General features: G+C 51.6%; 2 non-coding genes across 2 annotated transcripts; both read left to right on the top strand.

Moving 5' to 3' along the window:
- Positions 1-14,792: 14,792 nt before the first annotated feature.
- On the top strand, positions 14,793-14,911 carry LOC131031660 (5S ribosomal RNA). Its single transcript, XR_009103104.2, has one exon. It is a non-coding gene; the product is annotated as a 5S ribosomal RNA (ribosomal RNA).
- Positions 14,912-18,400: 3,489 nt separating this feature from the next.
- Positions 18,401-18,519, top strand: LOC131873779 (5S ribosomal RNA). The gene has a single exon (XR_009371678.1). It is a non-coding gene; the product is annotated as a 5S ribosomal RNA (ribosomal RNA).
- The last annotated feature ends 2,563 nt before the right edge of the window (positions 18,520-21,082 follow it).

The following is a 21,082-nucleotide window of genomic DNA, read 5'->3' as shown; positions in this document are numbered from 1 at the left end:
AGGCAGCCAAGAAAGCAATCAGGGCTCAAGGCAAGGGATGCAGCAAGGATAGCAATCATGTTGTGAGGTGAGATTCCAAAGGCTAAACATGAGAGGCTGCAGGGTCGACTCAGAGAGGTCTATGCATGTGAGAGGCTGCAAGCAAGGTTGACTTAGAGCGGTCTGTTATCACTAATTAAAAATGGGCTTTTCTTTTCCCATGATTAGCTATGAGTTGTTGAATTTTTGAATAGGGTGTAGTTCCCAATGCTTCAGCATTGTTCTAGACCTCAAGGGTTTAAGGGTTTTTGATTTTAGATCCTCTTGTGTTTATTTTAAACCCTCTGGTTTCTAATATTTTGTTACTTTATTCACTTAAGTAATGGGTCATGGGGTCGTAGGAAGTGTCCCCCCTTGTTGTTTGCCTAGGCGGTCATGTTAATTAATCAAAAATTTTATGCCTTATATGTTTTCTCCTAAAGTTGTCGAGCCCAGTAACTAGTGCGCATCTCACAGATGGATCCACGGCTCGCGTTATTTTGCTAGGCAAAGTTACGCGTAGTTTAAAACTAGCCAAGTTGCGAAAACCACATGGCATGCCACATAGACGGTCCAGCTAGTTGTTGATAGCAAGTAAAATGGTGGCATGTGGCACAAGTCACAATAGTCAGTGGGCCCACCCCTCCTGAGAGCCTTTTCAGAGGATTAAAAGCCAATCAGCTTAAGAGATGATCCGACGGCCCGCGCTATTTCGCAAGGGTAAGATGCTCGTTCTTTATACCCTACGAAATAGCGAGAGTGCACGAGAGCCGTCCACGTGTCATGATGGTGGCCTTGGAGGATACAGTTGTTAAGAAGAAAGTGGGGCCCCATGGTTTCCTTTCGGCAAATGAAAAAGTGCCAAGTCAGCTCCGAAAATGACTAGACACCAGGTGTTCAGAGTAGGTCAGTGGGCCCACCCCTCCCGAGAGCCTTTTCAGACAGCCCACGCTATTTCGCAAGGGTAAGATGCCCATTCTTTATACCCCGCGAAATAGCGAGAGTGCATGAGAGCCATCCACATGTCATGATGACACGTGGTCTAAGAAGAAAGTGTGGGCCCGCCAAGGTGGAATCGATGGTATAAAGGAAAGACACACGGCCAGTGTTAAGTCAACTGTGAAGGAAGTTTCAAGGCCAATGGTTGAGTGCCACGTGGTATCATATAGCCAATAGAGAAGCGGGACCCAGCGCGGAGCCAAAGTTGTTAGTTAATCTAACGCTTGATCAAGTTTCTTTTGATCGGACGGTCGACGCTATTTTGCAGGACTAAGCTGCCCGATAGTTATGCTTCGTGAAGTTGCGAAAGAGCAAAATGAAACACTTGCAGGGACGTTGTGACCCGTTGGAGTGAAAAATATGAATTCTTGTATGAATTCAATTTTGAAGGGACGGTCGAAGCATGCGGAATCAATGTTGTAGTTAAGGCCCAGAGTACAAAATTTGATTTCCTATCAACTGGGTGAAAATATCTTTTAAAGGATTTTGCAGAAGAGTAGATGCAGAGTTATTTTCTTCAGGTACAAAGCAAGTCGGTTCAGTTGCAGAGCAAATTCCTTCAAGCGAAGAATAGGTTCTCTCGTATTCTTGTGTAGCAATTCCTGTGTAGTGTTTTAAATAAGATAATTGATTCATCATAGAATTGTTTAGGAGTGGTATTAATTTCTTACGCTTTCAAAATGGCTCCTAAAAGAGAATTTTCTGGTAAAGTTAACTATTCAGAGAGGAGTGTCTATGATGATTTTTTAGAACAATTGACGTTGTCAATTAATCAGGCTTCAAAGGCAAAAGAATTGGTACCCAAAGCTCCTCGTTTAAAGATAGGGGAAGGATTATATGACAAGGGTAACTGGTTGAGAGACCCACAGGTTGGATTGTCTGGGTTGGGGTTGTTTAAAGTTGGATTCGGAATGAGAAATTCTCCTACCCTGCAAAACTGTATCTGGGAATTAGATGTCGGGAAATTAGTTGTCCCAAGGGTATTTATGGACACAGATTTGCTAACCCAAATTGCGCTCAACTATGATCCTGTCACAAGAAGCATTTGGGATGTAAATGGGAAAACCCTTGTTGAGATTAATGCTGAAGAGTTCAGGATAGCTTTTGGGCTTAATGAGTTCACCAATTTTCTAGAACCTATAAATTTCACATCATTAGCCCAAGTTTATGGTGCACAGAGGAGTCATCTCAGGAATGGGCCTCTCAAAGAGTTTTTTGTGAAAATAGGAGGGTTAACAGTTGTAGGACCCAACACTCAAGAGCCCTTTTCATTAAGTATGTTCACCCTAAGGGCTAAAGGAATGTATTGGGCACTTTGCCAAGTTTTGGGAGAAGATGCTGAAGCAAATATGCCGAATCATTACTTGTTAATGATTGCTCAGATTTTGAATCCTTCTCTTGCAATTACATTTGATTATGCATCTTTCATTGCTGATGCTATTCATGGAGGGTTGATAGGAATCAAGAATGGAAAGGTGGATAGGCCTTTCGGATGGGACTCACTCCTGATGCATCTTTTTCTCTTCAAAGGTGGTGATTACTTTGCCAGTGGACTGGACCTTGTTAAGGAGAAGGAAGGAGAAAAAATGTCGGTACAATTATGGAGTACTATGTTGTCATGGGATAGAGAGGATGCCAGTTTTTTGAAGTTTGATAAATATTTTGCATCAAAGATAAGGACTCTCCTCTGCTCGGAGAACCCAAGAATCCCCAAAGTTCTTCTGGAATTCATGAGACCAAAAGAATTCGCAGAGAACATAAAAATTGTTCATAACTGGGGTGACATTTACTTGTATCCAGTCTCCATAGTTTTCAGAGTTTTTGGTTTTAGGGGCACCCCATTTTTTCTACCTTACCAGGTCCCTCTCAAAGTGGGAATCGCGGAGATCCTTAGACAAATTGGTGGCTTACAAGAGGCAGAGTTGACAGGTAGGGGTAAAGGGACTATTTTCCCTGCAGCTACCATAGCTCACCAATTTGTAATAACAAAAGGAGGCTGGAATTGCTTTGAGGATTTCCTCAAGCCTTATCATTTGTCCACTGCAGTGTCCAGGTGTGCTGATCCAGAAGACTTCTTCAACGGTATGTTTAGGAAGAAGGTAGCATGCAGAGGTAGGCCTCATCAATTCCAGTTTCCTGAAGACCTCATCAGAAATGAGTTTGATCTAGATGAGTAGGAGCTAAGGAAAGAGAAGTGGGTGGCTTATAAGAAAGCCTTGGATTTTGTGCATCAGTTTGATGCCAGCTATGACCCATTGTCTAGCTTTTTCCCACTGGAAGAGAAAATAAAGTTTTTGATTGTCTGTTTTGAAGATGTGATGCAAACACTGGAGGAGAAGAGGGAAGCTATAATCAAGAGCAACCCTGAGAAGGCAAGAATGATCCTAAGTAGATCAGCTTCTAGCAAGGCAATCTCTCCTGGTGATTACACACTGCATAAGAAATCCAGTTATAGTGTGCTGGTGCCTACAACAGGGGAGCCTTCTATCTCCAAAGGAAAGAGGAAGATACAAGATGTCATTGACATCCAAGAGAGCCCAAAGAAGAAAAGGGTGGGGAAAGAAGTACAATCAGATACACCTTTGTATTCCCCATCCCAATCCCCTATCCATATAGGGAATGAGCAAGCAGCAGCTGAGCAACTCCTTCAGTTAGGTAGTCTAGGGGAAATTCCATACACTTATGATGAAGTGGAGGAAGGAATGCTAGAAGAACCCGTCACTGCTGAAATGGATAACACCACCACTAAACTTAAAGGCTAGGAGTGGGATCCTGAGATAAGACAGACAAGTAGTGCCTTTTTAGCTGATAACAATTTTGTCACATCAGAAGCATTTATGCAGTTTATATGGAAACAACACATAGATAAATATAATGCTAGATGTGAAACAAGAAAGGCTGAGCAGACCAATAAAGATCCAGCCCTGGTGGAAGAAGAAATAAAGCAAGAGATGATGGAAGAATTCAAAACCATCACCCCTGAGTAGGGAAGAGATATGGTAGCACAAGCTGGAGTGCTTATCTTACCCGAATGGGATATTGCAGATGCCTTGGTATTAGATGCAGTGAGAAAAGAGACTAAACCTATGGAGGGGGTTACTTTCAATAAGGATAATGCTGCACTGGTCATGTGGTCTCTCAAGAGAAATGAGAGTAAGAAAAGCAAAGACACCCCAGGGTCAAGTTACCTTGGTGGAATGATGGTGAAGAGAGTGCAGAGTACAGGGGTAGTAGAGGCTGCTAGCACTGTGTTAGAGACTGCAAAATTTAGTGTTGCAGTAGCAGAGAAGGAAGCCAAAGAGAAAGAGGCCCTCCAAATTAAGCTGGAAATAGTTTTAAAAGCTTATAACAATGCCAAGGAGGAGGTAAGAGGTAAGGATAGCATCATTGCCAAGTTACAGAGCCAGTTGACTGGACAATACCATCAAGGTGAGTCTTCAACACTGATGATTTCCTCTTCTCCTGCAAGACCTCCACCTACCAGCCCTATCATTGAGTTTCCACCATCACCAGCACCCTCCAGCTCTCAAGTGATTGAAATCACTCCCCAGGAATTAGAAAATTTGAAATAGGCTCAGGCCTTATATGCAAAGAAATATGAGGAGAAAGTAAGGGCTACAATTTCCAGTTTTGCAGATACAATAAATGCCTCATTGCTCTACAACAATGCAAGTAAAATTATGGAAATATGGAATGAGCTCAGGAGAGACAAGGCCATTTTGACGCCTATTATTGACAGATGGAGACCTAGGGAGCAAGATTTAGAGTTTATGTGTGTATCCTGTGATGAAGCAAGGGCCAATCCCATCATTAAATCCACTTCTGATGTTGCTAAAATCTTAATACAATTAGCAGCAGAGGTGGATAATGTGGATAGGAAGGTTAATCTATGCAAGAAGGAATACACTGACCAAGTTTTTGAGTTGCTCCCAGGAGTTTTTGCTAGCCCAGATTAGTTAAAGGACAAACAAATGTGGCTTAAGGAAATAGAAGCTAAATTATCAGCAAGAGTTACAGAAATTATTTATTTAGATGATGCTTCTTTCTTTGTTTTGACAATTCAAGAGATAGAGAAAATTAAGTCACAGTATGGTTTTCTCAATTCAGAAGTCAACAAAATGAGAAATTCTTGGAAAAGGTTGACTAAGACTAAAGATAAAGTGATTAATTTCTCATGGCCGACAGAAGAGGTGTATGGTGAGTGGACAGTTAAATATGCCACCCATGATCCAGAACAGTTGGAGAGCGCCCCTGAAAAGGTAGAAGAGGTTGCAACCGAATAGCTTGTTGAAGAAACCGCAGAGGCCGAAAAGAGCTTGTAACCTCTTTATTTTGAAAGAAATGATTGTAACAAACTCTCCTCGAGAAGTCCAAAGCTTTGTGCATCCATGTTGTTATAAATGGATACTAGGACTTGAGGAAAAGGGATCACAAAGAATTGTAAGAAAACGCTGCAGAAATTTATCTGAGCTTTTCTAAGTCTAATGGAGAATCAAAATTTCTTGTAATATTTCTTGAACTAAATATCAATATACAGACCATCGGTTTTGAGTAAAGCTTTGTGTTGTCTTCAAGTGTGTTTGCAAATTTGTTTACTATTTTCATTCTGAATAATCCAGGGTCGTTCTGTTTGAATGGAATTGCAAAGCAATTTTAGTAGAAGTGTTCATTAGCTTTTCTCTTTAGGAGGGAAATTAAAGATGCGGGGATCACTCATACCAGTAAACTCTTTGGAAGAAACTTTGAATTTTGATGATCATAGCTTAATTTCGAATGCATAAATTCTTGTAGATGTCAGGCATATACAAGGATTAATAGAAACCGCGCCAATGGGACGCATAAAGATGTTTTGTGTGAGGAGTATTGTCTGAGTTTAGATGACTCTGTGACCTTGGATAAGGCACTGGTACTGATTGAAGTTGTTTATTGCATGTTTTGTTGATCAAAATGTTGAATTTAAGTATAACTTCCATTATTTGTTTCAATTGATTTCAAGGTGAATAGATCCACTGGTTTTCTGGACTGGTTTGCTGTGGGTTTATGTTTGAAAGTGTGAATTCAATTCACAAAGGTATACCCACCTGGGCTCTGAGTAAGCCCAAAGTGTAGAAGGTTTAATCAAACCTTGTCATATGTTGTCTTGAGAATTTCCTTATCTTTGACATCTATTCTGCACCAAATTTAATCATTTTACTTTAAGGATGTTAAAGGGAATCAGATTTTGAAGACAACACAGTCTATGCATCGGGCACGCTTGGGGCGACTACCAGTGCCAACCCCTTATCCCGCGACGCGTCCGACAAAGAATGTTCCAAGGCGGTCGAGGAGGTTACCAGCTGAGGGATGCAGTAGCGATAACAGATATAGTTCTAAGGCGGTTGAGAAGCCTCATCACATAGGAATCGGGATGTGAGGCGAGGGATGCGCCAGGAAGGCCCCGACGGCTAGACGAAAGAGGCTGCAGGGCCGACTTGGAATGGTCCAAGCATTAGGCGCGATTGGGGCGACTACCAATGCCAACCCCTTATCCCGCAATGTGTCCAACACAGAGATAGTTCCGAGGCGGCTGAGGAGCCTCACCGCATAGCAATCGGGATGTGAGGTGAGGGATGCGGCTGGAAGTCCCAAACAGCTAGACAGAAGAGGCTGCAGGGCCACCTCAGAATGGTCCGAGCATCGGACGCACTTGGGGTGACTACCAGTGCCAACCCCTTATCCTACGATGCGTCCGATACAGAGATAGTTATGAGGCGGCCGAGGAGCCTCACCACATAGAAATCGGGGTGCGAGGTGATGGATGCGGTGAGAAGGCCCCAACAGCTAGACGGAAGAGGCTGCAGGGCCACTTCGGAATGGTCTGAGCATCAAACGCGCTTGGGGCAACTACCAGTGCCAACCCCTTATCCCGTGATGCGTCCGATATGAAGATAGTTCCAAGGCGGCCGAGGAGCCTCACCACATAGCAATCAGGGTGCGAGGTGAGGGATGCGGTGAGATGGCCCCAACGGCTAGACAGAAGAGGCTTCAGGTCCACCTCGGAATGGTCCAAGCATCGGACGCGCTTGGGGCAACTACCAGTGCCAACCCCTTATCCCGCGATGCGTCCGATACACAGATAGTTCCAAGGTGGCCGAGGAGCCTCACAGCATAGCAATCGGGGTGTGAGGCGAGGGATGCAATGAGAAAGCCCTAATGGCTAGATGGAAGAGGCTTCAGGTCCACCTCGGAATGGTCCAAGCATCAAACGTGCTTGGGGCGACTACCAATGACAACCCCTTATCCCGCGATGCATCTAATACACAGATAGTTCCAAGGCAGCTGAGGAGCCTCACCGCATAGCAATCGGGGTGCGAGGCGAGGGATGCGGCGAGAAAGACCCAATGTCTAGATGGAAGAGGCTTCAGGTTTGCCTCATAATGGTCCAAGCATTGGATGCACTTGGGGTGACTACCAGTGACAACCCCTTATCCCACGATGCATCCGATACACAGATAGTTCCAAGGTGGCCGAGGAGCCTCACCGCACAGCAATCGGGGTGCGAGGCAAGGGATGCGGTGAGAAAGACCCAATAGCTAGATGGAAGAGGCTTCAGGGCCACCTCGGAATGGTCCAAGCATCGAACACCCTTGGGGCGACTACCAGTGACAACCCCTTATCCCACGATGCGTCCAATACACAGATAGTTCCAAGGCGGCCGAGGAGCCTCACCGCATAGCAATTGGGGTGCGAGGCGAGGGATGCGGCGAGAAGGCCCCAACGGCTAGATAGAAGAGGCTGCAGGGCCGCCTCAGAATGGTCCAAGCATCGGACGTGTTTGGGGCAACTACCAGTGTCAACCCCTTATCCCATGATGTGTCCAATACAAGGATAGTTCCAAGGCGGCCGAGGAGCCTCACCGCATAGCAATCGGGGTGTGAGGCGAGGGATTCGGTGAGAAGGCCCCAACGGCTAGATGGAAGAGGCTTCAGGGTGACCTCAGAATGGTCCAAGCATCCGATGCGCTTGGGGAGGCTACCATTGCCAACCCCTTATCCCGCGATGCGTCCGATACACAGATAGTTCTGAGGTGGCTGAGGAGCCTCACCGCATAGCAATCAGGTTGTGAGGCAGATTATTGGGAAGCAAACCCCCTGGGATGCAGCTCAAGCAGTGCCCAAAGGGACTGGAATGCGGAATCACATCGAGAGACCCAAGTGCTATATGAGGGCTCAAATCAAATTATCGATTTGTCCACGACATGGACGCATCGGAATGATTACCTTTGCTGAACCACTCTTGCAATTGCATCCATACCAAAACCAATAGGCATTTCTATTAGAGCCCTCGCATAGCATTCGGGAATCTCGCATGCCCCTCTCAATCAACCAATGCTAGTGCTCAATAAAAATCCGAGCGCTACCACCATTCGAGTGCCAACATTGGTCAAGTTAGAGGGGCATGGGGGAGAATGCTCCAGTCAACACCTCTCCTATATAAGTTATTTGTCTGATTCTCACACAACCGTAGTCTGCCTCATCGAATCAAACAACGGTCCCAGATTCCGAGTTCCATTCCGTAGAGACCCAAAAACTAGATGGAGGCTCGCAAGAAAGAGAGTCGGCACATAGCAATCAGGTTTCTTGAATGTTTAGGGACCGAGCTCACTTGCAGATAGGGCAAAATCCGCCAAGCAACCCAAAAGCTAGATGGGGACTCAAATTGAATTGCCTAGGCGGCCACAACAAGGACGTGTTGGATCGACTACCAGTGCCAAACCATTCACCAAGATGAGTCTGTGTCGAGGCCGGATAGAGATTCTCAGAGAGCACCTGCATAGCAATTAGGAGACCTGTCGCATCCCTCACACTCGACAAATGGTGGTGCACGTTTATAAATCCGAGTGATCCAACCCTTTCAAGCACCAACATCGGTCGAGATAGAGGGGCATGGGGGGAGCTGCGTGAGACAACACAGTCCCCTATATAAGTTATTTGTCCGATTCTCACACATCCAAAGAATGGTCATCAAATTGGACAACAGCCAAAATTTCCGACTTCCGTCCCAGAGAGCCCAAGAGCTATCTAAAACGTTCGTGGCCGGAACTCGATCACGGCTATACCAGTCCGCCAAGCAACCCAAAAGCTAGACTAGAGCTCTAGTCAAATCACCTCTGTGGCCACTGCAAGGACATGTTGGAGCGACTACCATTGCCGAACCATTCTGCAGGTTGAGTCCATACCGAGGCCGCATAGAGATTCCCGATGAGCTCCTGCATAGCAATCAGGAGACTTTTCGTGTCCATCACAATCGATAAATCCTGGTGCAAGATTTTTGCATCCGAGCGCTCCAACCAGTCGAGCACCAGCATCAATAGACATAAACGGGCACAGGGGGAGGATGCTCAAGAACAATACCTCCCCTATATAAGTTATTTGTTCGATTCTAAAACAGCCGAAGTCTGGTCATCAAATCGGGTCAAAGACCACAACTTCCGACTTTACCCACAATGCAAGTCATCGAATCGAACATCGGCCCCTGAGTCAGACTCCATGCGTATGTTAGGTCATCGGACCCAAATTCTTCCTTCCTACGTAAGGCAGGCCATCAACTCGGTCATCGGACCCAAATTTCGCCTTCCGGCGCATGGTAGGCTATCAACATCAACTCAGTCATCGGACCCAAATTCTACCTTCCTGCGCATGGCAGGCCATCAACTCGGTCATCGGACCCAAATTCTGCCTTCCTACACATTGCAAGTCATCGGACCCAAATTCTGACCTTGCGAGTATGCCTACATATTGAATCGATCATCGGACCCAACTTCCGAATTCATCCATACTGTAGGGTCTTTGAGGTTGGCACGGTGCGCTCAACCCGGGGAGTCGACCCATCGAAGCATACACCTCCCCTATATAAGCTATTTGTCTGATTCCCACACCTGTGTAGTTTGCACCTCCGATCAGGACATCGACCCCAACTTCTGAACTCGACTGCAATGACGACACCAGCGCCTTGTTGCGCACCTTGCAACGCATAGTGCCAACATTCGGCTTCCTGCACATGGCATGTCATCGGACCCAAATTCTGACCTCATGAGCATACCTACTAATCGAATCGGTCATCGGACCCAACTTCTGACTTTATCCATACTATAGGGTCTTTGAGGTTGGTGCGGTGCACTCAACCCGGGGAGTCGACCCATCAAAGCATACACCTCCCCTATATAAGCTATTTGTCCGATTCCCAAAACCTATGTAGTTTGCACCTCCGATCAGGACATCGACCCCAACTTCCGAACTCGGCTGCAACGACCGCACCAGCGCCTTGGTGCACACCTTGCAATGCACAGTGCCAACATTCGCCTTCCTCCACATGGCAGGTCATCAGACCCAACTTCCAACTTCATTCATGTTGTAGGGTCTTTGAGGTTGGTGCGGTGCGCTCAACCCGGGGAGTCGACCCATCGAAGCATACACCTCCCCTATATAAGCTATTTGTCCGATTCCCACACCTGTGTAGTTTGTACCTCCGATCAGGACATCGAACCCAACTTCCGAAATCGACTGCAACGACGGCACCAGTGCCTTGGTGCACACCTTGCAATGCACAGTGCCAACATTCGCCTTCCTGCACATGGCAGGTCATCATACCCAAATTTTGACCTCATGAGCATACCTACTAATCGAATCGGTCATTGGACCCAACTTCTGACTTCATCCATACCGTAGGGTCTTTGAGGTTGGCATGGTGCGCTCAACCCAGGGAGTCGACCCATCGAAGCATACACCTCCCCTATATAAGCTATTTGTCCGATTCCCACACCTGTGTAGTTTGCACCTTCGATCAGGACATCGACCCCAGCTTCCAAACTCGCCTGCAACAACCGCACCAGCACCTTGGTGCGCACCAAAGTGTGCTCCAAAGGTGCGCACTTTTGGAGCACACTTTTGTGCGCTCCAAAGGTGCGCACTTTTGGAGCGCACTTTTGGAGGGCACTTTTCGTGCACTCCAAAGGTGCACACATTTTGTGCACACAAGTGCACACCTAGGTGAGCACCTTCGACCACACCTTGTAGCACACCAAACTCTGACTTTCGACTTCATCCGCAATGCAGGGTCTTTGAGGTTGGCGCAATGCACACAACCAGGGGAGTCGACCCATCAAACCCAACACCTCCCCTATATAAGCTATTTGTCTGATTCTCATACATGTGTAGCCTGCAGGAGCCATTAGGACATCGACCCCAACTTTCGGCTTCTAAACGAAAACAAGGTCTTTGAGGTTGGCGTAATGCGAACAACTAGGGGAGTGAACCCATCAAACCCAACACCTCCCCTATATAAGCTATTTGTCTGATTCTCATACATGTGTAGTTTACAGGAGCGATTAGGACATCGACCCCAACTTTTGACTTCTTAATGAAAACAAGGTCTTTGAGGTTGACGTAATGCGCACAACCAGGGGAGTCGACCCATCAAACCCAACACCTCCCCTATATAAGCTATTTGTCTGATTCTCATATATGCGTAGCCTATAGGAGCCATTAGGACATTGACCCCAACTTTTGACTTCTTAACAAAAACAAGGTCTTTGAGGTTGGCGTAATGCACACAACCAAGGTAGTTGACCCATCAAACCCAACACCTCCCCTATATAAGCTATTTGTCTGATTCTCATACATGTGTAGCCTACAACAACGATTAGGACATCGAACCCAACTTCTGAATTCGTCTGCATTGACCGCACCAAAGGTGCATGCCTTGGTGCTCACCAAAATCCGACTTCCGAATTCTTTCGCAATGCAGGGTCTTTGAGGTTGTGCTGTGCGCACAACCAGGGGAGTCAACCCACCGAATGCAACACCTCCCCTATATAAGCTATTTGTCTTATTCTCATACATGCGTAGTCTGTAGCAATGATTAGGACATCCACCCCAACTTTCGACTTCTTAAACAAGACAGGGTCTTTGAAGTTTGTGCAGTGCACACAACCAGGGGAGTCGACCCATCAAACGCAACACCTCCCCTATATAAAGCTATTTCTTCAATTCTCATACGTGTAGTTTACAGCAGCGATTAGGAAATCGACCCCAACTTCCGAATTCATTTGCATTGACCGCACCAAAGGTGTACACCTTGGTGTGCACCCTAGAGTGCACTTTACTGTGCACCCTGGAGTGCACTTTGGTGCTCACCTAGGTGCACACTTTGGTGTGCACCAAAGGTGCGCACCTTGGAGCGCACCAAAGGTGTACACTTTGGAGTGCACCACATAGGGTCTTTGAGAGGTTGGCGCAGTGCGCACACCAAGGTGGGTGTTGAGGTGCGTGCCGGGGTGGGTGGGTGCTAGGGTGCGCTCCATGGTGGGTGCGTGCTAGGGTGGATTCCAAAGAGGGTCATAGGGTGGGTGCCAAGGTGGGTTGGTAATATAGTGGGTTGAAAGGTGGGTACTAGGGTGGGTTCCAAGGTGGGTCACAGGTTGGGTGCTAGGATGCGTGGGTGTTAGGTTGGGTGCCAAGGTGGGCTCCTTGGTGGGTGGGTGCTAGGGTGGGTTTCAAGGTGGACGCAAGGGCAGGTGCCAAGGTGGGTAACAAGTTGGGTGTTAGGATGGGTTAGTGCTAGAGTGGGTTCCAAGGTGGGTTGGTGCTAAGGTGGATGCCAAGGTGGTTCATAGGGTGGGTGGGTTCTAGGGTGAGTTCCAAGGTGGGTCATAGGTTCAGTGCTAGGGTGTGGATGCCAATGTGGGTCATAGGGTGGGTGCTAGGGTGGGCTGCAATGTGGGTGCCAAGGTGGGTAACATGCTCAGTGGGTTCTAAATTGGGTGCCAGGGTGGGTGTGCACCCACCTTGCTCGAGGTGGGTGCCAAGGTGCCAGTGTGGGCAGGTGTGCACCCACCTTGCTTGAGGTGGGTGCCAAGGTGCCAGTGTGGGTAGGTGCTAAGGTGGATGCCAAGGTGGGTGAGAAGGTGGGTGATTGGTTGAGTGGTAGGATGGGTGGGTGCCAAGATTTGTCACAGGGTGGGTGTCGAGGTGGGTGGGTGCAAGGGTGGGTAGGTGCTAGGGTGGGTGTCAGGGTGGGTGGATGCTAGGTTGGGTTCCAAGGTGGGTGCGAGGGTGAGTGTCGAGGTGGGTCACAAGTTAGTTGCTAGGATGGGTGAGTGCTAGGGTGCAAAGGTGTCAGGGTGGGTGCTAGGATGGGTCGATGCTAGGGTGAGTGGCAAGGTGGGTGCACAAGTGTCAAGGTGGGTGTTGAGGTGGGTGCCAAGTGGGCGATTGCTATGGTGGATGCCAAGGTGGGTCATGGGGTGGGTGCCAAGTTGCTAGGTTGGGTTCCAAGGTGGGTGCCAAGGTGGGTGCTAGGGTGCGTGGGTCACAGGGTGTGTTCCAAGGTGTGTCACAACGTGGGTGCCAGGATGGGTGCGCACCCACCCTGGCCAAGATGGGTGCGAGGGTGGGTTCCAAGGCTGGTCACAGGCTGGGTGCTAGGATGGGTGGGTGCCAAGGTGGGCACCAGGGTGGGTGTGCACCCACCCTAGCCAAGGTGGGTCACGGGGTGGGTCCTAGGGTGGGTAACAGGGTGGGTACTAAGGTGCATGCCAAGGTGGGTCATAGGGTGGGTGCCAAGGTGGGCACCAGGGTGGGTGTGCACTAACCCTAGCCAAGGTAGGTCACAGGGTGGTTGTCGGGGTGGGCGTCAAGGAGCCAAGGTGGGTGGCAAGTAGCCAAGTTGCGTGCCAAGGTGGGTGTCGGGGTGGGTGCCAAGGATCCAAGGTGGGTGCCAAGGAACCAAGGTGGGTGTCTAGGTGGGTACTGAGGTGGGAGCCAAGGTGGGTCCCAAGGTGAGTGCAAAGGTGGGTGCCAGGGTCAAGGTGAGTGCCAATGTGGGTTCCAAGGTGCCAGGGTTAGGGTGAGTGCCAATGTGGGTTCAAAGGTGCTAAGTTGGGTGCGAGGTTGGGTGCCAGGGTGGGTGGGTGCCAAGGTGTGCTAGGTGGAAGCCCGGGTGGGTCGGCATCCCATGGGTGTCGAGTTGGGTGCCTGATGGGTGCTTCTTGTCAAGTTTTAGTTGTCGGGACTCATTTCGAGCCTTAGAGGTCGTTTCTTGTCCGGTTGCCCTGTCTTCGACCTAGGAACCCAATTTTGGTCCTCGAGTCCCATTTTTTTTGTCTCGCATCCCACTTTTGGCCTATGGCCTTTTCGGGGTCGATTCTCGTTTTGGGCATCAAAGCATGTTTCTTCTCCTAAAAACCAATATTTGTTTATTAAGTCTCAGAACACATTTTTGTTCTCGTGGACCCATCATGGGTCTTGGAATGCATTGGTGGTCCTTGGGTCCCATTTTGCATCCCGAAACTTGTTTTTGGTGCTTGATCCCTATTTTCGGTGCCCACCTTGCACCAAGTGCGCACCTGGGGCAAACCGAACGCCTTGGTGCACCGGGGCAAGATCGAGCCTGCACCCATGGCGCCCTGAACATGCACCAAGGTGCACTCAGCCCACATGTGAGCGCAGGTCATTGCGCCCGAGTTGGTGTGCGGGCACCGCGTTGCAGATGGGATACTACGCGCACTTGGGCGGGTCGGGTGCGCACATGACACCCCGTCTAGGTGCACACACGTAGGCCGGGCCGGGTGCACACCCGACGCCCTGGCGAGGTGCGCGCACCCGAGCAGGGTTCACACTTGGCGAATGGGGTGCGCTTGGTGAGGGAGGGTGTGCACCTCGGTGGGGGTGGGTGGCCGGGGTGGATTCGCACATGGGTCACGGTTTGCTAAGTACACACTGTGACAAGCTCATAACGGGTGCGATCATACCAGCGTTAGTGCACCAGATCCCATCAAAACTTCGCAGTTAAGCAGGCTCGGGTCGGAGTAGTACTAGGATGGGTGACCTCTCGGGAAGTCCCGGTGTTGCACCCTTTTTTAGTTTTTCATCGAGTGTCGCAATGCTATTTGAATTAACCTTTTGCCCATTTGCATTCTCGTCAGGGCCGGGTCGGGGTGCGGTGCCCGCACTACCGCACATGCGGGGGCGACACCGAGCACGCACCCGAGGCGCCCCAAGCACACAGGCCATGGTGCAACCTAGGCATTGTGCGTGCACCCCGGTGCACCCGAGGTGCTGCGCGCGCACCCAGGTGAAATCGGTGTGCACCTCGGCTAGTGCGCACTTGGTCGAGTCGCACATGTTGGCCAAGGTGCACAACAATGTTTCTTACTCTAAGGTTCCGCACCAGACGCTCGGGATAGGTGAGCGAAGCTGGGCGGGGATGGGTGCGCGCCTGGGGTAGGTGCACGCAGCTTGAGAGAGCTTTGGAGCACACCAGAGGTGCGCACCTTGGAGCACACTTCGGAGTGCTCCTCGGTGCGCACCAATGATGCACTCCATTCAAAACTTTCCTGAAAAGGCAAAAAAAGTTGAGATTATAGAATTTCCCACTTGAGAGATTGTCAAAAAAAAAAAAAAAAATGAAGGAAACGTGGGTGCCAAGGTGTGTGTGCCCGAGATCGCAGCCCAGCCAAGGTGTTTGCACCAAGGCGCCCACCCTGGCAAAGGTGCACGCAAGGTGCGCACCTAGGGAAAACCGGACAATTAACCCAACTTTTGACTTCGCGTGCACCTGTGCACCTTGGAGCGCACTTCGGAGCGCTCCTTGGTGCGCACCAATCTTGGGCACCTCGGAGCGCACCATGGCGCCCACCAAGGTGCGCACCTGGGGCAAACCAAGCTTCGACTTTGTGCGCACCTCGGAGTGCACCATGGCACCCACCAAGGTGCGCAGCCCAGCCAAGGTGTGCACAGCAAGGTGCGCACCCAGGGCAAACCGAGCTCCGACTTCGTGCGCACCTTGGAGCACACAAAACATGTGCACCTCAGAGCGCACCATGGTGCCCACCAAGGTGCGCAGCCCAGCCCAGGTGTGCGCACCCCGGGCAAACTGAGCTCCAAATCGTGCGCACCAGAGGTGTACGCCATCATGCGCCCGTTGGAGCACACTTCAAAGCGCTCCTTGGTGCGCACCTCGGAGCACACCCAAGGAAAACAAGGCAATTAACCCGACTTTCGACTTCGCACTCTCAAGTTCGCACCTCAGAGCACACCGAGGTGCGCACCTTTGATGCGCTGCCTTCATCAATTTCCAGAAAAGGCAAAAAAACATTGAGAAGGTGTGCACCGAGGTGCCCACCCTGGCGAAGGTGCACGTGAGGTGCGCACCCGAGGCAAACCGGGCTTCGACTTTGTGCACGCCATGCTATGCACCTTGGAGCACCTTGGAGGGCCATTGTGCACACTTCGGAGCGCTCCATGGTGCCCACCAAGGTGCCCAACCTAGCCAAGGTGCCCACCGCGGTGAAGGTGCACGCGAGGTGCACACCCGGGGCAAACCGTGCTCCGACATTGTGCACGCCACACATTGGAGCACACTTCGGAGCGCTCCTTGGTGCGCACCATGGTGCCCACCAGGGCGCGCAACCCAGTTGAGGTGCCCACCCCAGCGAAGGTGCACGCGAGGTGCGCACCCGGGGCAAACCGGGCTTCGACTTCGTGCATGCCATGGTGCGCACCATGGTGCCCACCAAGGCGCACAACCCAGCCAAGGTGCCCACCACGGTGAAGGTGCATGTGAGGTGCGCACCCGGGGAAAACCGGGCTCCGACTTCGTGCACGCCGCACCTTGGAGCACACTTCAGAGCGCTCCTTGGTGCGCACCATGGTGCCCACCAGGGCACGCAACCCAGCCGAGGTGCCCACCTTGGCGAAGGTGCATGCGAGGTACGCACCTAGGGCAAACCGGGCTCCGACTTCATGCACACCATGGTGCCCACCAAGGCGCGCTACCTAGCCAAGGTGCCCACCACGGTGAAGGTGCACACGACATGTGCACCCAGGGAAAACCGGGCTCCGACTTCGTGCATGCCACACCTTGGAGCACACTTTGGAGCGCTCCTTGGTGCACACCATGGTGGCCACTAGGGCGCGCAACCCAGCCAAGGTGTGCACACCAAGGTGCCCACCCCGGCGAAGGTGCACGCGAGGTGCACACCGGGGCAAACCGGGCTCTAACTTCGTGCACGCCACACCTTGTAGCACACATCAGGGCGCTCCCGGGTTCGCACCAATGTTGTGCACCGTGGTGGGCACCTCGGAGCACACCAAGGTGGGCAGTGAAGTGCGCACCTTTGATGCGCTGCCTTCACTAATTTCCATAAAAGGCAAAAAAAAAATGAGATTTTAAATTTTCCATTTTGAAAGATGGTGAAAAAAAGGAAATGCGGGTGCCATCTTGAGCCCGCCCTGGTGCGTAGCCCAGCCAAGGTGCCCACACTGGCGAAGGTGCACGCCCGGGCAATTAACCCAACTTTCGACTTCATGCGCACCAGGGTGGGAGCGCTCCCAACAACCGGGCCTGGGAAGAGCCAATGCGAGAAACCCCACCAAACACTCCAACAAAAAAAGATGGGGTGCTCCAATAACCCCGCTTCAGAGCGCACCTGGGGCAAACCCAGCCAAGGTGTGCACCAAGGTGCTCGCCCCGGTGAAGGTGCATGTGAGGTGTGTACCCGGGGCAAACTAGGCTCCGACTTCGTGTACGTCACACCTTGGAGCACACTTCAGAGCATTCTCGGGTTCGCACCAGCATTGTGGACCGTGGTGGGCACCTCGGAGCACACCAAGGTGGGCAGCGAGGTGCACACCTTTGATGCACTGCCTTCACTAATTTCCAGAAAAGGCAAAAAAAAAAATGAGATTTTAAAATTTCCGTTTTGAAAGATGGTGAAAAAAATGGAACGCGGGTGCCATCTTGAGCCCGCCCTGGTGTGCAGCCCAGGCAAGGTGTGCGCACCCGGGGCAAACAGGGCAATTAACCCAACTTCTGACTTCGTGCGCGCCAGGGTGGGTGCGCACCCAACAACCAGGCCTGGGAAGCCCCAATGCGAGAAACCCCATGAAACACTCGAACAAAAATAGAGGGGGCGCTCCAATAACCGCATTTCGGAGCGCACTAGGTGTGCACCTGGGGCAAACCGAGCACCTTGGTGCACCGGAGCAAGATCGAGCATGCACCCAAGGTGCCCCGAACATGCACCAGGGTGCACTCGACCCACATGTGAGCGCAGGTCGTTGTGCCCGAGGTGGTGTGCGGGCACCGCGTTACAGACGGGACACTGTGCGCACTTGGGCGGGTCGGGTGCGCACACGAGACCCCGTCCAGGTGCACGCACATAAGCTGGGCCGGGTACACACCCACCGCCCTGGCGAGGTGCGCGCACCCAGGCAGGGTTCACACTTGGCAAATGGGGCACACTTGGTGAGGGAGGGTGTGCACCTCAGCGAGGGTGGGTGGTCGGGGTGGATTCGCACGTGGGTCGCGGTTTGCTAAGTACACACTGCAACAAGCTCATAACGGGTGCGATCATACCAACGTTGGTGCACCGGATCCCATCAGAACTCCACAGTTAAGCGCGCTTGGATCAGAGTAGTATTAGGATGGGTGACCTCTTGAGAAGTCTCGGTGTTGCACCCTTTTTTAGTTTTTTGTCGGGCGTCGCAATGCTATTTGAATTAACCTTTTGCCCATTTGCGTTCTCGTCGGAGCACACAAAAGGTGCGCACCTCAGAGCGCACCATGGCGCCCACCAAGGTGCACATCCCAGCCAAGGTAGGTGCACCCTGGGCAAACCGAGATCCGAATCATGCGCACCAGAGGTGCATGCCATCATGCACACCTTGGAGCACACTTCGGAGTGCTCCTTGGTGCGCATCGATGTTGTGCACCTTGGAGCGCACCCGAGGAAAACAAGGCAATTAACCCGACTTTTGACTTCGTGCGCACCTCAGAGCGCTCTCGAGTTCGCACCTTGGAGCACACTGAGGTGCACAACTTTGATGCGCTGCCTTCACCAATTTCCAGAAAAGGCAAAAAAACATTGAGAAGGTGTGCGCACCGAGGTGCCCACCGTGGCGAAGGTGCATGGGAGGTGCGCACCCGGGGCAAACTGGGCTCTGATTTTGTGCATGCCATGCTGCATAATTAACCCAACTTTCAACTTCGCGCACACCTGTGCACCTTGGAGCGCACTTCAGAGCGCTCCTTGGTTCGCACCAATCTTGGGTACCTCGGAGTGCACCATGGCGCCCACCAAGGTGCGCACACGAGGCAAACTGAGCTCTGACTTTGTAAGCACCTTGGAGCGCACAAAAGGTGCGCACCTCGGAGCACACCATGGCACCCACCAAGGTGTGCAACCCAGCCAAGGTGTGCACAACAAGGTGCACACGCTAGCGAAGGTGCGCACCCGGGGCAAATCGAGCTCCGACTTCGTGCGCACCTTCGAGCGCACAAAAGGTGCGCACCTCGAAGCGCACCATGGCACCCACCAAGGTGCACAGCCCAGCCAAGGTGTGCGCACCTCAGCCGAACCGAGCTCAGAATCATGCACACCAGAGGTGCACGCTATCATGCGCACCTCGGAGCACACTTCGGAGCGCTCCTTGGTGCACACCAATGTTGCGCACCTCAGAGCGCACCCGGGGAAAACAAGGCAATTAACCTGACTTTCGACTTCATGCGCACCTCAGAGCACTCCCGGGTTTGCACCTCGGAGCACACCGAGGTGCGCACCTTTGATGCGCTGCCATCACCAATTTCCAGAAAAGGAAAAAAAACATTGAGAAGGTGTGCGCACCGAGGTGCCCACCCTGGCGAAGGTGCACGCGAGGTGCGCACCTAGGGCAAACCGGTCTCCGACTTTGTGCATGCCATGCTGTGCACCTTGGAGCACCTTGGAGGGCCATGGTGCGCACCTTGGAGCACACTTCGGAGCGCTCCATGGTGCCCACCAAGGTGCCCAACCCAGCCAAGGTGCCCACTGCGGTGAAGGTGCATGCGAGGTGCGCACCCGGGGTAAACCGGGCTTCGACTTCGTGCACGCCATGGTGCACACCATGGTGCCCACCAAGGCGCGCAACCTAGCCAAGGTGCCCACCACGGTGAAGGTGCACGCAAGGTGCGCACCCGGGGCAAACTGGGGCAAACCGGGCTCTGACTTCGTGCACGCTGTACCTTGGAGCACACTTCAGAGCATTCCTTGGTGTGCACCATGGTGCCCACCAGGGCGCACAACCCAGCCAAGGTGTGTGCACCAAGGTGCCCACCCTGGCGAAGGTGCACGCGAGGTGCACACCCGGGGCAAACCGGGGTCCAACTTCGTACATGCTGCACCTTGGAGCACACATCGGGGCGCTCCCAGGTTCGCACCAGCGTTGCGCACCATGGTGGGCACCTCGGAGCACACCAAGGTGGGTAGTGAGGTACGCACCTTTGATGCGCTGCCTTCACTAATTTCCATAAAAGGCAAAAAAAATGAGATTTTAAAATTTCTGTTTTGAAAGATAGTGAAAAAAAGGGAATGAAGGTGCCATCTTGAGCCCGCCCTGGTGCGCAGCCCAGCCAAGGTGTGCACACCAAGGTGCCCACCTTGGCGAAGGTGCGCGCCCGGGCAATTAACCCAACTTCTGACTTCGCGCGCGCCAGGGTGGGAGCGCACACAACAACCGGGCCTGGGAAGAGCCAATGCGAGAAACCCCACCAAATGCTTTGACAAAAAAAGAGGGGGTGCTCCAATAACCTCACTTCGGAGCGCACCTGGGGAAAACCCAGCCAAGCTGCCCACCTCGGCCAAGGTGCACGCGAGGTGCGCACTCGGGGCAAACTGGGCTCCGACAACGTGCACGCCGCACCTTGGAGCACACTCCAAAGCGCTCCCAAGTGCGCACCAGTGTTGCGCATCATGGTGGGCACCTCGGAGTACACTAAGGTGGCCAGCGAGGTGCGCACCTTTGATGCACTGCCTTCACTAATTTCCATAAAAGGCAAAAATAAATGAGATTTTAAAATTTCCATTTTGAAAGATAGTGAAAAAAAGGGAATGCGGGTGCCATCTTGAGCCCGCCCTAGTGCGCAGCACAAGCAAGGTGTGTGCACCAAGGTGCCCACCCTGGCAAAGGTGTGCACCTGGGGCAAACCGAGCAATTAACCTAACTTTCGACTTTGTGCGCGCCAAGATGGGAGCACACCCAACAACCGG

This window comes from Cryptomeria japonica, chromosome 2 (assembly GCF_030272615.1).
Source record: "Cryptomeria japonica chromosome 2, Sugi_1.0, whole genome shotgun sequence".
NCBI classification, from domain to species: Eukaryota; Viridiplantae; Streptophyta; class Pinopsida; order Cupressales; family Cupressaceae; genus Cryptomeria; species Cryptomeria japonica.
This window is presented reverse-complemented; position numbering and strand designations above follow the sequence as displayed.